The sequence below is a fragment of the Hyposmocoma kahamanoa genome, unplaced genomic scaffold (assembly GCF_003589595.1).
Source record: "Hyposmocoma kahamanoa isolate Upper Pololo Valley unplaced genomic scaffold, ASM358959v1 96982, whole genome shotgun sequence".
Taxonomy (NCBI): domain Eukaryota; kingdom Metazoa; phylum Arthropoda; class Insecta; order Lepidoptera; family Cosmopterigidae; genus Hyposmocoma; species Hyposmocoma kahamanoa.
This window is the reverse complement of record NW_020655290.1, coordinates 1,547-6,358: the sequence shown is the minus strand read 5'-3', so window position 1 is coordinate 6,358 and position 4,812 is coordinate 1,547. Positions and strand designations below refer to the sequence as shown.

The window sequence follows — 4,812 nt, the reverse complement described above, 5'->3', positions numbered from 1 at the left end:
AGAGTAACGGATGGAAAACACAAATATCTTCACTCCGTCACTATCATTTTGCCGGTCTGGCCAAATGCTTCTTCACACTACGTTTGAAGGACCCGATGTTATAGAGGGGAGGGAATACATGCGCCGGGAGTTGGTTCCACAATTTGATGGTTCGGCATAAGAACGAATTGCCAAACTTTTTAGTGCGGGACGGTCTTGAACTGACCGTCCAACTGTGGCAACGCAGTCCGGCACGGGTGGTCCGCTGATGGAAAGGAGAGGAAGGGATAAGGTTGAATAACTCTTCAGAGCACTCACCGTGGTACAGGCGATAGAATAATATATAGGTGAATACACGGACATGCCTATAAAATTTGAGGATTTCCTTCGATTTTCATGGGATCCCCTCATCAGATTCTGACTTGGCGACAATGGGACCACCACGAGAGCGCACCTTTTCAAAATCGGTCTACAATAGACGGAGATATCTGAAAACATACATACAGCCGAGCGTGTCACTTTTTTTGAATCGGTTAAAAGCCTCAACCGAAACCCCTCGCCTTCGCTTATCATGCAACGCAGTCTTTGGTGTAATTTTATCTCTACAGAGGGCCTAGACAAGTGGCAATCGCTCCCAATCTATTCCATTTCTACAATCGTTAACGATTAAACGTAAACGACAGTAGATTGGTAGCCAAAGTTACAAGAGCCTGACGATCGCTCATTCTATGCGATAATTCCATTGACTTACAAATAAATGGACGTCGCTCGGGTGTAATACAAAAACCACGAAAAAAATGTCCCAAGTCAACCTATTTAAACGTAGTGACATGTAAAGGAATATGAAAAAGCTAAAACGGTGAATTGAAATTGTAATGTCATCGCAGTATCGCGCTGTCAGTCGAACAAATGAAAACTAAAGCGGAGTTTGACGCTCTGTATACGATTTTAACGCCTTACAAGTTCGGACACTTTTTAGCGCTGACCCGACGTCCATATAAGTCAATGGATAATTCGTTAAAAATCAAAATATAGTCTACGGTTTCGACGGCAAACGTCACTTTGAATTTGACAAGTGGTCGATGTTCATAACAAAACGCGCGGTATTGAAGCGGAATATAGTAGTTTTAAAAGTGAACAGTGATTTCAACTATTAATTACATATTTTAAAGTGGTGAGTATCTACAGAAACATTATATTTAGCTGTTTTATGATATACTTTTGTCACCCATAATTCATGTAAGATAGATATCTTGCAAAGTTTATAGTGATATTTACATTCCAACTTTAGAAGTATTTTCTTCATCTTTTTAGCAATGGAACCGAGGTTGCGAGCTAGTCCGGAGCAATCCTCAGGTCTTGTAGAATTTATGGAAAGATACTCAATATAGGAATCATATTTTTTTCATCCAAACTTATTAAAATGCAATTACCACTTGAGACTGATGTAACGTAAACAATGACGTGATATAGTACAACCTAAGCAAAAGAAATTAAGACCGTGTATGTTACAGGCACGGCAACCTCTTGAAGCACCAGTCGGAAGCTCAAGGTCGCCTGAGAAGTGATCGGCTGTGGCGATCTATGAGTGGCGGTCTCGAAAAGTCATCCGAAAAATGGGTAAAAAAAATGTACATTTATATATCATGAATGGGTTTTATCAGTCAAGGTCGCTTTTAACTAACTGCATTAATTTAAGTATGAGTGGACTGGAAAACAAAAACAAAAAAAAAATTATAAGGCCTATCGGCGACATGTCGATGGCCCAGACAGCCGACAAATTTTAACTGCTTTGGTACAACAGTAGTAGGTCAAGCTGGAATCCAGGAGCGAATATTAATGTATATAGAATATGATATAAATATAATAATGCACACACTCAACATAGCCCCGCACTAGGGAAACCCGGTGTCGCGAGTGCCATGAACACACACATAGACAACAACAAATTACACCCAAACTCTCGATAAAAAACAAATTTAGGCCATTCAAATATTTCTCTCGGCCCGGGAATCGAACCTGGGACCTATGCGTGTCAGGCATGGTAACCGTTTGGCCACACAGGCAGTTAAAGTTTAATTTAGTCAATGTTAGTACCACATAGATATTATGTCCCTTCAGCATATTCTGTCACCATAGCATTACCAGTTTATCATAGTCTTAGAACAAAACATTTTTAAAAATAAATTTGTTCCTATTCAATTTTAAATCATCCCCTTTCATAACTTCTGCGATCATTACTGCACCACATTATAATCTAGATCAAAATCTAAATTCTTTGTCGCAAACCCATTTAGATAATATTAAAATCTTTTTTTTTTTTCAGAGACCATTAAATGAGGAAATTCAACTTCAAGCAAATTACTTCTTGAGCAATGATACATAGTTGATGTAGTAAAATGTTATGCATGTGCAGACCCACTTTAACTTTGTATAATAATATCTACTAAGTAGGTAGGTGTAGAACTAGGTACATGGACCTACTGGCAGGGCTGGGCAAAATACATGCTACATCTTAATTGAAATACAAATTACAAAATACTTCCTTAAATGTATTTAAAATACAAAATACCAAATACTTTCTTGAGGTGTATTTGAAATACAAAATACAAAATACTTTCATGGGGTGTATTTAAAATACAAAATACAAATACAAATTACAAAATACTTTATTAGTATACTTATCGCGACATGTGGAAACCAACAATTTCCTTCAAAGGATTTCCTTCCACAATACATATCATGAAAAAGAAGTTTTAAATATTCAGTTTTACCAGAAAAAAACTGTTAAACCAATACCACCATACTTCAGAGCACGAAGTACGTATAATTATTATTAATATTCCTATACATGTCGAATACTGTATATACGTGTAAATGCCATTCATAACATGTTCACAACACAAATTAGTCGCTCACGCGATACGTTATCCCTATCTACTCGGCCTATAAAGGATGCAAATGTGCAATTTAAACCAACCGCAAAATGGCGGCTATAACCCTAGAACCCTGCTACTCTAAGTTATAACCGCGAAAAGATGACTTTGACGTCTTTGACAATACCATGCACTGTTGCCACCTGCAAATGTACTTCTACTGCATTGAATACGAGTATTTAAGATGTCGTGAGTGTTGTGTGTCGGTGTAGTGAGAACCCTAGTGCACAAATAAGTAATGAAGATAAAGTGCGGGTAGTTAGAAAAACTCGCACAACTAGAAGATGCTGACACCCGCCTCTTCAGTCCTTGCGAGACCATGGACGTTGCAATATGTCCGAAAAGTCGAGGTAAATAAAATATGTTTATACGTGATTAAGTCCCGAATTAAAAATCAAATAATTTCATACTTCATTTTTTGAACGTTCCGCTTTACACAAACGGACGCACGCACGCAGGCACGCACGCACGCAGGCAAGCAAGCACGCACGCACGCACGCACGCACGCACGCACGCACGCACGCACACATACGCACTCACACACACACATATACACATACATACATATAAAAGATGCTCTTTGCAAAAAAGTGATTGATCACTTGCATTTACTTCGTCATTTACAACGACTTTAATCTAATTACATATATTTTTTGTATGTAGTTCTTCACATATACTTATTACCACCACGAAGGTTGGGGGCTCAGATAGGGGCTCGATTAGGGGGTTCGGTTGGAGGTCGGTTAGGTGTCGGTAGGGGGTCGGTTAAGGTGTCGGTTTGGGGGTCGGTTAGGTGTCGGTAGGGGGTCGGTTAGGGTCCGGTTGGGGGGTCGGTTGGGGACCGGTTAAGTGGTCGGTTGGGGTTCGGTTAGGGGTCGATTAGGGAACGGATAGGGGTCGGTTAGGGGGCTGGTTGGAGATAGGTAGGGGGTCGGTTAAGGGGTCAGTTAGGGGGTCCACCCCTAAAGGGCCCCTAACCCGCCCCTGACCCACTCCCTAACCAAACCCTTAACCGACCCACTAACCGATCCCCTAACCAGCCCACTAACTGACCCCAACCGGCACCCTAAACGGCCCCCTAATCAACCCCTAACCGACCCCCTAACCGCACCCTAACCTACCCCCTATCTGACCTCCCAACCGACACCCTAAACGACCCCCCAACCGGCCCCCTAACCTACCCCCTAAACGACCCCCGAACCACCCCCAGCCGACCCCTAACCGACTCCCTAATCGACCCCTTAACTAACCTCCTAACCGACCCCCAACTGACCCCTAACCGACCCTCAACCGGCCCCCTAACCGACCCCCTAACACACCCCAAACCCATCCCCTAACCCATATTCGTGATGACACTTTTACTTGATAGTTTCGGTTTTCATTGTTAGTTTCAATTGTTTCTTAGAACAACTAATAAAATTAATCTAATTGCAATTAAAATCAATTCAATCGAAATCAGTTGCAATTGAATAGATTTTTTAATCTGATTGAAATTTAATTGATTAACGTACTTGCTTCGGCAATACATATACTAAAATTGGAACGATACAGAGAAGATTAGCATGGCCCCTGCGCAAGGATGACACGCAAAATCGTGAAGCGTTCCACATTTTTTTTTGAGCCCGGTCGAACCGCGCGAAATAACGTAATTATACGTAATCTAAAAAATAAATACAGCTATGGAATAAACGAGATACCATCCGCGCTTATAAGGGTATGTGCAGACGAATTGACGTTTCCGTTTTATACGCTTGTCAATCAGTCTTTTGCCGAGGGTGTGTTCCCGGATCTTCTTAAACAATCCCTGATAAAACCGATCCTCAAAAAAGGAAGTAAGTATGATCTGAGTAATTACAGACCGATTGCATTATTGCAATTAATGCATATAAGGCAATGT

The 4,812-nt window shown here is 41.0% G+C and overlaps 1 non-coding gene across 1 annotated transcript; it reads left to right on the top strand.

Annotated features, from left to right (window-relative positions):
* The first annotated feature begins 4,422 nt into the window (after window positions 1–4,422).
* Window positions 4,423–4,529, top strand: LOC113238574. The gene has a single exon (XR_003311111.1). It is a non-coding gene; the product is annotated as a U6 spliceosomal RNA (small nuclear RNA).
* Window positions 4,530–4,812: the final 283 nt, after the last annotated feature.